Source organism: Cupressus sempervirens, chromosome 6, assembly GCF_028749045.1.
Source record: "Cupressus sempervirens isolate cs-2001-9-10 chromosome 6, ASM2874904v1, whole genome shotgun sequence".
Taxonomy (NCBI): Eukaryota; Viridiplantae; Streptophyta; class Pinopsida; order Cupressales; family Cupressaceae; genus Cupressus; species Cupressus sempervirens.
In genome coordinates, this window is record NC_143123.1 from 634,762,529 (window position 1) to 634,775,937 (window position 13,409).

At 33.5% G+C, this 13,409-nt stretch overlaps 1 pseudogene; it reads left to right on the top strand.

Moving 5' to 3' along the window:
• The first annotated feature begins 10,848 nt into the window (after positions 1 to 10,848).
• LOC149553828 (S-adenosylmethionine synthase 2-like) lies at positions 10,849 to 12,019 on the top strand (annotated as a pseudogene).
• The last annotated feature ends 1,390 nt before the right edge of the window (positions 12,020 to 13,409 follow it).

The following is a 13,409-nucleotide window of genomic DNA, read 5'->3' on the forward strand; positions in this document are numbered from 1 at the left end:
AGAAAGTTATAATTCATACCTTTGTGGCCTAGTCTCCCATCATGCCAAAGACAATATACCAACTTGACCACCTAGTTGGATACTACCACCCTCCAAAGAGGAAAGGAAAGAACAAAAGGAAGAGAACCTCCCTTTAAAGGATTGAAATAGAAGAGGGTGGATCTCAAGCACTTCCCCAACAATAAAAAGAAAGTGTACAAGGGTCCAAGGATACTAGAGCTGCTCAAGTCCAGGATGACCCTCAATTGCCTCCCTTTTTTCCCAGCCAATCAGAAGAGGGAGAGAGTTAGCAAGTTTCCATTCTTGCTCCATAAGAAGAGCTAGCATCCTCTTCTACCTCTACGAAACAAAATAGTATTAAGATCTAAATGAAGAAGAGGCAAAGGTTGACTAAGAGAATGGTGCCTTTCCCATCTGTCCTCAAGACCATTCTAGAAGAAGAAGAGGAAGAAGAAAAGTAATAGGTGTCATTGCAAGGAATGACATAGCTAGCTAGAGCCACATAATAATCAAGGAGAAGAAGTTCCACCATAACACTACCATCTGTCCCCAAAGAACCCTTGGAAATCTATTCTTCAAAAGATGAAGTACAATAGTGGATGCATGAGCAGAGTGAAGAGGGTGATGACATTTTCAAAATGTTAGATTTTGATTTTATGCCCATGGGAATAGATCTTGTTGGGGACAAGATCAGGGATACCCCTACATGTGAACCTCAACAAGAAGAATAGATGCAGATGCCACCAAATTCATAGAGTCTCAATCTTATTCCCACATCTCTACCACAAGTCACAGTTGTAGATAAAAGCTTGGTTACTCCTTTGCCCCAGAGCTTAGAAGAGGAGGAACCAAAAAAAATGGTGATTGATAAAGTTTTGAAGAAGGGACAAATGGTGGAATATTCTCAACCACCTTTCCAAGACATTGAGGTGCAAGCTGTAGGGTCTACTGAAATAGAGGCCATGGAAGAAGAGCCCTCATAGAGGGAAAGTACTTGAAGGGGGAGAAATAAGGGGAAGGAGGTAGTAGAATATACTCCTTCATCCTTAAGAGGCAGATATTCAACTAAGTGCATCCCAAGATGGCTTTGGAAGGAAATGATGAGAAGCACCAAAAATCAATTATATGATGATGAGGAGGACATTTTCGAGTTGGTAGAGATTTTGAATAAACCTGAGTCCCCATTGCATGAGGTAAGACTGTTGGTATTTTTCAACAATACATGGGACCACAAATTGTTTTCTCAAGTGGTCATCCCTCCTAAAGATACAGATGTAGAAAGCCTTGGTCCCCAAGACTATCAGATTAAAGAGGTCATACTTGGGAGGCCCACATGGGATACAACCTAATTAATGGTGGCCATGGGAATTAAGGAGCTCTTTGGGAGCATGGAATAGGAATAGGTCACACTTCAAACACTTTGAAGGTAGAACAAGATCCTAAAGGGATATTTAGCCAAAGTAGTTGGTCCTCTTGATCCTTATCACCCCAAGGATACATTGAACACCATTCTAAAAGAAGGGTGGCCATACATGTGGATCCATTTTTGAAACCCTATCAATAGTAGCAAGAAATTATTGAGGATAAGGAAATTTTAATTATTTAGGGGAACCTAAAGTTACTAAATTCTACATAGGAGAACATGAATAAAATGGTAGCGATTTTGAAGGACTTTAGCATTATGGATGAAGTAAGGGCCTAGAGTAAGGACTTACAAATTTTGTAGGTAATAAAGGGGAAAAGGTACAAAATTTTGGTAGATGTTTATATGGAAGAGGAATTAGATTTGATTGATGAATTTATAGAAAAAATCCCTGATAGTAATAAATTAATGGAAACATTACATGTGGAGATCCATTAGCTTAAGGACCAAGCCCGATAGCAAATTTTGGAAGCAAAGAAGCATTATAGTGATGCATGCCTAGATATTTTTGAAGATGAGGAACAAGAAAAATTATTTCCTATAGAGGTAGTAGTGGAGAGTTTTAGGAAGATTTTTGTGGAAGCTACTAATGATGAGGATATCCAACAAGCCTTTAGAACTAAAGAAGCTTTGTTAGAATTGGATACCAAACTTGGAGATTTTGCTAACACCCAAATTGAGGTAGACAATTACAAATAGAATACCAACGACAAATACAAGGCTTTCAATTTACTAGATGTGGAAAAAATCACTAAGATCATAGAGAAATTCAAGGGCAAACATCTATACATAGGTTTGGGATGAAGGGGAACAAAACCCAAAAGCCAGAATTTCAATTTTGACACTCAGTAAAATTTTGAGATTTTGGACCATTTTGATGTGCATAGGTTTGTAGGTGCACAAATCTACAGCTCTATAGGTCCACAGGTTCATATTTTTAGAATTTATTTCGATAGTTAATTGCTAGTTCTGAAAATAGAGCTTTCCATGCATCAGAAACACATTTTGACGGTAGTTTAACTCTGACAAACACCCAGTAAAGGATTAGCTTCTATTTTTGGCACTTCCAGACTCTTCCACTTTGACTAAAGGCTTTCTCATGCTTTCTTCTCTCATAATTCTTTGTTTTTTAAACATGTAAAGGCTCATGCATCCAATTAATGAATAAAAAATGGATGGAGTCTTGCTTAGCACCTGTTAGATTGTTAGTTTGTATATAATTAGTTTGTTTTATTAAATTAAAAGCATTTTATTGCATGAAGATATCTCTCACTCTCAACACAAATTGAGGAGATGATTTCTTATAAATACTTAATTGTAACATATAATTGGGGCCACCATTATTTTGCAATAAAATTATGCTTTTGGTGCTCACATTTGGAGTGTAGTCATTCTTTCTTGAATGTGTCATATTTTTGTGAATTTTTTTCATGGAATTGTGATTGATCCAAAGGTTTATTTCTTTATTTCTGGTTGTGCAATCTTTTAGTTCTTATTTTTGCTACATTTTTTACGAATTCTATAGATGTAATTAACTCAAGAAGAAATCATTGAATTGTGCTTGCATAACTCTCTGTCTCACATGAGTGCAGTTTCCATGGCCTTGTAATTAGATGAAGAGTGAAATATCATAAAATTACTAAGTTTCTCACTAAAGATTGCATTACTGAATTTGAGGAAGCATTGCTCCTACTTTCATTGGTTACCTATTGATTTCTTTGAAAGCTTAACTCGTAGACATGTCATTTTTTGTAGATTATGTCCACTAGGATTTTAATTTCATGTTATTTGTTTTAAAGTTCTTATTATTTTCTTTACTAACCCCTTCTTATAATATGGCTTCATTTTAGTTGCACTATTAGATTACATTCATAAAAAACATAAAAATACAAAAACATAGTTCTTTTGTGTGTTATTTTTGAAATAGTGTGCAAATTCTTCATCTCATTTGAGATCAAAACAAAGTAGCAAAGGCCTCCTTCTAAAAAATCACATTTATTTTCAATTGAGATAATTCCAGTAGGTTGCAAGATCACCTAGAACCTTGGAGTCGATTCACAAAATCTACTTCTCAAGAGAGGAGTTTGCAAGAATTCCTGCCATTTAGCATTGTGTAAAATGATAGCTCAACACGTCTCTCATAGTTGAACCTCTGGTGGCTTTAGTGCAACATATTGCTCCCAAATTTAGATCATGATCTTGGCTATATAGTGCTCTTGTAATACTAGTAGGTGCTCCAATTACACACCAAGTGCATCTTTCACCATCAATTCATCACTAATTGTTCAATCAAATAAAAAATTTACATATTTTATAGAAATTGGATCTAGATTAAAATCCCTTGTCTACATTAATTTCCCTGGTCTAAGTCAAGATCCCTAGTCTAGGTTGACATGGTGGGTCTAGGTTAAATTTTCTAATCTATAGCATGAGTAGAATCTCAATACAATATCTAGTATCTATAGAAACTATAAAAATATTGAGAAAGTGTGGATATGAGTACAAAGATTGAGATATACCTCACTCAATGGCATTGCCTCCTCTACTCTACTCCATAGGACATCTATCCTTATTGGTGGTAGTGGATCTCTCCTTGGAATATTTACCTCTTCTCTTCTCCTTTAACACTATTTCAAATGCACATTTCCTTTACATATGTCAAGTTAGGTTCCCTTTTTTCATAAATTGTAACTTTTTATTTAATATCACAAGTAGTTATGATCACTCATGTCCTCATAACTTGATATTGGTAACTATGATTTACATGTCATCAGAACATTTGGAATTGTGATTATGATTTATATCTTATTATGGATTTTAAAACATTTCAATTACATCTTGAATGTTTTGAAAGGTCATTTTCATCACTTTGCATCATAGTTCACATCACAGTTCATTGAAGTAAACATGAATCCCTATTTCACCTTCTTGAATTAGCAAGCCAAAATAGGGGCCAAATGGCTACCCGTGAACTCCACTAATATCCCCTAGAAAATCTTAAATGATTTATGTTTATCATGAACATGAAATTTTTTAGGATGTAGGCACTAATAATTTCTTGTAGGAACTATGCATTGTGGACTTTTCTATATCATTTTTTTTTTAATTTAATGATGTTCTTCTTACTTTAGCTTGCATATATGCATAATATCATATATCACTAAAGTGGTAGATAGATGTACCATCCTAAATTAGAAGCACTTAAATTTATCGATTGTTTAGCTCATGTTTAGTGTGTTTGCATTGTACACTTGAACCTTGCACACACTTATCTCAATTTCCTTCCCTCTTTCCTAGGGGAGTTAGGGGTGGGATCTAATATATCCTTTTTACATTACCTTTATTTCTTGTTAAAAATAGAGGTAGGACCAAATCTATTTGGGTCTTCCCCCCCTTTCACATTGTGACCTCCTTTTTCTACTTAGATAATTGTTTTCCACTTATTTGTCTAATAAAACTTGATAAAAAAAAGTGCATTTGAGATCCCAAGGAGGGAGTATCCCTAAAATAATCCAAGGTGGGGGATAACCTCATCTCTTATCTTGGGTTATGCATGATTTTTAACTTTACACTAGGCCCTAAAACTAATCCCCTAAGGCCTATTTCAAATTTGGAGTTTTCCTTGCTTAGTTTTGTTGACTCCCATGGGGTTTCATGTTTGAATCTCTATGAAACACCCTCTTTAGCTTCACTTGAAAATCTAAGCATGAATGTCATTATGTGTGGGCTAGAGAACACTTTGGTGGATATCCCAATTTAACATAAGAGAAATTACTAGGTTGATACCAAATGCTTTGTGATTCTTCTATTGAAGCAAAGAGGAGTTCAACAAATTCAACCATGCATTCAAACAACCTTGAACTAAGCATTAAAATAACCTTCAAACAAGCACTCAAGACACCATGGAGTTTTAAACGAGTTGTGGAGATGGATAGAGTACGTTATCTCAAAGGGGATTGGTATGATTTCTATGTTATTTTCAGATCTATGCTTTGTCTATTCATATTTTCACACTGACATGCACTCAAGCACATGCTAATTGTATTTACATGCTAGGTTTTCACTCTAGGGATCTAGATCTTGGAATTTTTACATTACACTCCATAAATCTTAGCATTCTAGATCCATAATCTAGATGTAAAAGAACTACACATAGTACCTCACTCATAATAGTTATTCGTGGAGGTAGAGTCACTAAAATAGGGGCTTGACTTACGAAAACCCATATATGTGTGATGACCCCTTTTTAATTCTTTGACCTGATATTCAAAATTGGGCATAAGTTAGGGAATCATCTGAATTAAACAAGCCTATGACCCTCATTTTTATTAAAATATTTCAAGAGTTGAGCATTTAAAATTAATTTATTAATTGGTTTGTTGGAATATTTCTCCTTATAGTGTCAGATCTTCTTCTCTCATTAGGTGATGATCATCTTGAGACGATAGAATTACAGTGTAGAGGGCACATGAAACAAGCTCCAAGTGAATATGACGAGTGCTTGAAATTACTCTACCTCTTCCTCCACCAACTCCCTATCTCAGGATGGCATCACTCAGGTGAGGATAAGATTTTCTATACTATAGTTTGAAATGCACCGCGATGTTCTTAAAAATCTTTAAGATTATTTGTTATAATGTTCTAGTATTTCTTAAATGTAATGTTTATTGTTTACTTATCATACATTTACATTTATTCTAAATATCTATCATCATTTATATAAATTTCAATGTCTTAAACCAATTTAATCCAAATATATATATTATTACATTATGCAAATTGTTTGTTATGAATTTCAATCATTTATTTAAACATAGCCTTTATTGAATATAATTATTTAAACCTAGCCTTTATTGAATAGAATGGGATCACTATAATAATGATATGTATTTATGTATCTATTTATGTATTGTTATGAATTTTCTAATGTTTAATCACATATATTAATTTTATCTTATTTAATACTTATGCTTATGTAAATTACTTTACCAAATCAAAACCTATGAATAGAAGGCATTGGATTCATTTGGAGATTGCATTATTCATATACATAATGGGTTCACGTAATACCTTTACATATCCTTTATTTGTAGTTAACATATAATAAAATTTAACAGTGATTATGAGTTGATTAATGTTGATGCATATTCACGTGGTGAGTATAGGTGTACCTATTTATGCTCCTAACTACTATCATTGTGCTATGAGACTGCAGTTTGTACTATACTTGGCTGGAGGTACCCTGAGTGTATGTTGTAGTGGATTTCACGTCAATGCAGGCATGACTTGGAATATCTCATGTGATTTACTGCTTAATACTTATTTTTCCCTACGTATTTATCTGTATGTATTTTCTTGTATTATTTTCTTCTTTCTTTTTTCCTATATGTCCCTTTGATCTTCCCTAACCCTAATATTTATATTATGTGGATCGGGCAGGGTTGTAAAGTCACGTCCCTCCACTTGATTATAGTTTTATTAGCACAATATGTTTATATAAATTTTTACACTTATGGTAGAGATGTTTGAAATTACATATATAAAGTGCCAATAGATTAATGGAAAACATTGGTAGTTAGTGGATTAAGGATTTCTTTGTATAATTAGGTTTAGGTTTACTTATTTGATTAAATTGATAAGCTGATGTATATTAAACTTAATGTGTAATATTTAATATTAATGTATTTTGAGATAAATAATATAACTGTGAATGTTTATATTGGGTTTGGTGATTATATTTTTAACATTAATATCTTTAATTATGACTTGCACATATTTGATTGACAAATTTTGACAGTAACATTTGCTATCATGGAACTATATTAAGATAATAATTTTTAAATATTTAAATTAATATATTACATGTTTGATAAAGGAAGAATACATTAATCTTGGTTCATGACAATATGACCACCCAAACACACACTTTTTAGATTGTTAGGATTCAAAGCATGATTTTGAGCACAAATTTGAAGACTAGTTTTGAAGCCCTTCTAGATATGTATTTCATTCTAATATATGACATTTTGAGGTTGAATAAAAGATGTTCCCTAACCTAATACTTCTTAGTAGCAGAAAAAACATAGTTTAGTAGTTATTAATTTTTGGCCTAGGTAAGGGGTGAAATCATCCCTTATCTAGGATTGGGGATGAGGTCATACTTGACATCCCAAGTCATTCCTAACCGAAGTATAAGAAAATTATTTCTCAATTCAAATTTGATAGTTTTGGTGGCCTCAGAATAGTATTAAGTCTTTGTAGGATTTTGACCAATTATAATTCCACTAGTTGGTCATTTTCCCCTATTAATCCTAATGGTTCACATATTCTTTCCCTTATTTCCTAGACTCCTTTTTCTAGATCAGATTTACATACTTGTTATTTCATTTATATTTATACTTTGGCTCAAGCCAAGGAGGCCACCAAACTTTCAAGGTTGAGGTTTTATGCTTCATGTTTTCTTTCTTAGTGGCTCTTTTTGGACATACTTTATGGGATTGGTCTCTTCCTCTTATTTCCCAATTGTAGAGGTGGAATGCATATTGTTTTATCCATTACAAGTGTATATGATTCCAAGTAAATCTCAAAGAATTTAAGGTTTGGGATTTATGGGTTATTGTTGATAACGCGGGCTTCAATTTATATCTACCTAACTATCTCTCATCTCACATCTCTCCATTTTTCTACTTCTCTCATACATAATTTCTAATCAGGTATGAGTGACATACTTAGTGAATTGTGATATGTCTTATGATCATGAGTAGTTGGCTTGTGGTGAACTTAACCCTTAATTGATTTGTATTATCATTCTTACATTTTTATTTAGTTAGCTAGGTGAGACTTAATCCTATATGATCATATTTAGTTCAGCCTTGGTAATGTACTAGGCATAAAAGTGGTATGTATAGAAGGTAGTAAGCATTATTTCATCACATTGTATATTGAGTTGTTATTGAATATTATTGGAGATATCCCCTTCAAGTTAAAATGGTTGCCCCTTTGAAGTGACATATTATTATAAAAAATTTGCAATATATTTCATATTATAGCTTGTATTGTACAAAGTATTCCATTAGCACATAATTTGACCATTAAATTAATCTACTAATTTTTGTTTATTTTACTATCTATATTCTCCATATTCTTGATATTTTATATAAATATAAAGGGTCATAGTTTAATTATTTTTTGAGGAGTCAATTATAGTGAAGGTGGGTAAACAAGTGATGAAGTGGAGAAGTCTATAGGAAAGTGGGTAGGTTAAAAGCTATTAGAAAATGAAAAGAAAACCAACCACTACAACTACTTCTACCCTACCAAACAAATAGGTGTGATTAGTCATTTAGAAGCACAAATTCTTCATATGATCCCACTCCTCCACTTCAAACCTTGTTTATTCTGCAATTCAAACTTTATTTCCATTCAATATTTGTTCGGACAATGCTTCCACATGAATGACATAGTCTATACTAAACACCATTATAAAACATTAACTTATGTAACATGAGTATTCATAAAATGACATGGATACCTACCCCAACAACCACATTTTAGCCCCCATAGACCTTTCAATTTGTCAATCCAACGTCTGCATCACTAAACAAGAAAGCCATTGGCATTGGCATGCTCATGGATGACGTCTTCTCTATTGCCTAAGGCCATCTATATAAGTGTATCTTTCTTTGAGATAAAACCAACCTACTTAAAGTAAAAAGATTCCTTTCTCTTCAAATTCAAATCCCCCATCTCTTCAGGTACATTTGATGTTCATTCACATTGGCTTTAGTCATGTAAATATTGCAAGAGTTTCCTCAAAATTTTAAATGTTACTGACTCAAATTTTTAGTTCTTGATGATTTTTATCTCTTTTTTCCAAATCTCATTTAGCTAATCTAACACAAATCTAGTTTTCAAATGATGTGTGCCTATTTCATAAACCTCTCTAGCTCACCTTGCCTTTATCCTATTTGTCTCAAATATTTTGTATCTTATCATATGCAATCATCCTCACCAAATGATACAATTTCTCAAGCTCACCTCACCTCCATTTTATTTGTATGAAATAATTTGTTTCTTATAGTATGCCATACAATCATTCTTATCATTTGACACAATTTTTTTGGTTCATGTTACTTGTCAACCTCTCTAACTCACCTGATCTTCATCCTTTTTTTTTGTTGTATCTTTTAATATGAGATAGAATCATCCTCACCAATTGACACTACCTCTTTAGCTCACCTTGATTTCCAATCCTATTTGCTTGAGATTATTTGTATATTATATTATGACATACAATCATTCTCACAAATTGCCACATAATCTCTCTAGTTTACCTTAATCTCCCTGAGTCATTCTCACCAATTGGCACTATCTCTTTAGCTCACCTTGTTTGTCAATCCTATTTTCTTGAGATTATTTGTATGTTATAATATGACATACAATCATTCTCACAAATTGACACAGTTATCTTAATCTCTATTATTCATGTCACCTTCATTCTATCTTATCAATCTTATTAGTTTAAGATGATTTGTATATCATAATTTGACATATGATCATCCTCACAAATTGAAACACAATCTCTCTAGTTCACTCACTTGCCAATCACTCTAACTCATGTTGCTTACCTTCCTATTTATTTGAGATGGTTTTGATTCACCTCATTTGTCAATCCCTATGACTCATATTGCCTTATCCTATGTCTAAGATGATTTGTATATTATAATATGACATACAATCATCTTCACAAATTAAAAAACAATCTCTCTAGTTCACCTCACTTGTCGATCTCCCCAACTAACCCCCCCCCCCCCCCCCCCCCCCCCCGCCCCCCCCTCCCCCCACCCTTCATCCTATTTGTTTGAGATAATTTGTATCTTCTAAAACATCATAGTCATCCACACCAGTTAACACAATCTCTTTAGCTCACCTTGCATGGCAATTCTATTTGTCTAAGATTATTTGTATTTTGTTATATAAGATACATTCATCCTCACAAATTGACATGCAATCTCTCTAGTTCACCTCACTTTTCAATTTCTCTTTATATTTGGGATGATTTACATCTTCCAATATGACACAAAATCATCTTCACAATTGCCACAATCTCTTTGGATCAATTCGCTTGTAAATCTCTCTAACTCACTCCCCTTAATTCTATATGTCTGAGATTACTTGTATCTTATATTATAAGATGCAATCATTTGCACCAATTCACACCCAATCTCTTTGGCTGATCTCACCTTCAACTTATTTATCTGAAATAAATTGTATTTATCATCCCCTCTAATTGAAACACAATCTACACTAATTGAGTTACAAACCCCTCAATTTCTCTATACTTTTATAACCAAAATTTATTTTGAAATGTTGTGACTTCAGTTTAATGACCTCCATTACTCTATTATAGTTGCAATCAAGTCTTAATGGATACATTCTTGTTCACATTAGAGTCATTGAATGAGTGGCACCCAGAAAAACTCTGTGATCAAGTCTCTAATGTAGTTCTAGATGCATCCCTTAAATAGGATCTTGATAGCAAGGTAGCATGTGAGACATGCACCAAGACCAACATGGTCATGGTATTTAGGGAAATCACTACCAAATACAATGTTGACTATGAGAAAATTGTGTACAAGACCTATAGAGAAATTGGCTTTGTTTCTGATGATGTGGGTCTTGATGCAAACAAATGTAGAGTGCTTGTGAGCATTGAACAAAAGAGCCCTAACATTGCACAGGTGTTCATGGCCATATCACTAAGCACCTTGAAGAAATTAGAGCAGGGGATTAGGGTCACATGTTTGACTATGCCACCGATGAAACCCTTGAACGTATACCCCTCACCCATGTCTTAGCCACCAAATTGGGGGCTAAACTGATAGAAGTGAGGAAGAATGGAACATGTCCTTGGCTAAGATCAGATGACAAAACACATGAGACAATTGAGTACTAGAATGAAAAGGGTGTCATGGTTCCCCTGAGAGTCCACACCATCCTCATATCTACTCAACAAGATGAGATGGTGAAAAATGATCAATTTTTTGTAGATTTAAAGGAACATATGATAAAGTTGGTGATCCCATCAAAGCACATGGATGACAACACCATATTCCATATGGATCCCTTTAGTAGGTTTGTGATTGGAGGGCCACATGGAGATGCAGGTTTGATAGGGAGGAAGATAATAATAGACACATATGGAGGATGGGGAGCTCATGGAGGAGGGACATTCAGTGGGAAGGATCCAACAAAGATGGACAGGAGTGGAGCATATGCAGTGAGGTAGGCTACAAAGAGTGTTGTTATTGTTGGTCTTGCGAGGAGGTGCATTGTTTAGGTGTCATATGCCATTGGTGTCCCAAAGCCTCTCTCTATCTTTGTGGATTCCTATGGCACTAGTAAGATCTCAGATAAGGAGATTCTAGAAATCATCAAGAAAAGCTTTGATTTTAGGCCAAGTATGATTTTGATCAATCTAGATTTAAAGATGGGTGGGAATTGAAGGTTCCAAAAGATAGCAACTTATGGTCACTTTCATAGGATGACCCTAAATTCACCTGGGAAATGGTCAAGCCTCTCAAGACCTCAGCTTGAGGATTTTCTTTTCAACTATGAAGGATGAATAAGCTATATGGGTAAAACCCATTTAGATTTTTGGTGTGGTGAAGCTTATTATACTCAACAATTCTCAAGAATTTGGCATTGAAAATTTGTCTTTTCTATTGTAGCTTAGTTGTATCCATCTCAGGGTTAAGATGTCCGAAGATAAGTTATTATGTTTCTATTTTAGGAAGTAGAATCATGTAGTAGTCTTTAGTTTTTGTATCCTCATGATGTAAAAAAAAATACTTTTTTAGTGAATGACTGCCAGTATACTTTTCTCTTTTCATGAATGAAATTTGGAAAATCATACTCTACAAAGACCTATTTCCACACGGAGATCTATTTCCTAAGAAATTCATATAAATTTGAATTTTCATCTATTTATCATCATAACAGCATGATTTTTTTCTTTCACATGTACATGACAATATTTCCACAACTGAATTAACTACCTTCAAGTGAACAAAATGAAACATCGATAAAAAACTACCTTTGTATGAACATGAATTTAACTAAACAATTTCAATTGCTTCAAATGAAGCTGAATACAACTAGCATTTGATCATTTTGTACTCTTAATTGAAAAGTTGATAGGAGTGATTTATTTAATAAGTACAAATAATTGAAACCTAAACAAAGTTTCACATAATTTTAATAAGTTGATAGTAGTTTTGAAATAGTATACTCTTAGTCTTAGTCTTAAGAAGTTGAGAGTATATTATAATCACATTTGGTGGTGGAGAGTATGTTATAATTACACATATTCCTACAATTATGAAACAATATTCTCTTGCATTAGCACACAAAAAAATAAAAACAGAGGCAACACCCTATTAGTATAGATTGCCACAGGGTAAACTAAACATAATGCTAGAAACAAAGGAATATCAATGATATATGACAACCAAAAACACCCAAACATGAAATGGATCCTTAGGAAGCATTTTCTCAAACATGAAATGGATCCTTGGGAAGCATTTTTTCAAATCTAGCATGAAAGATACCAATAGAAAGAAGAGAAAAATAGAAAAGCACAAAGGTAAAGATATAGAAAAACATACTCCAACTCCTAAAATAAACAATCTCATGAAAAAAAATTGTTGTTTACGATGTCTAATACATGGCTTTGAAAGGGGGCATAATGATATTAGAGGAAATATAATGCCATTGAGGGACATATTCAACAATATACACAAGCTTCGGGACAACTCAATGATAGGTAAAATGCCAAAGATGAAGCATGAAATGTTCCTAAACGTTATGAGATGTAAGGAAACAATACTAATAAAAGACAACTTCAAGAGATACAATTGAACACATGCAATCTTATGGTACAAGATAATAGTAGAAAGGACTTCCAATCAAATCATACATTGATTAA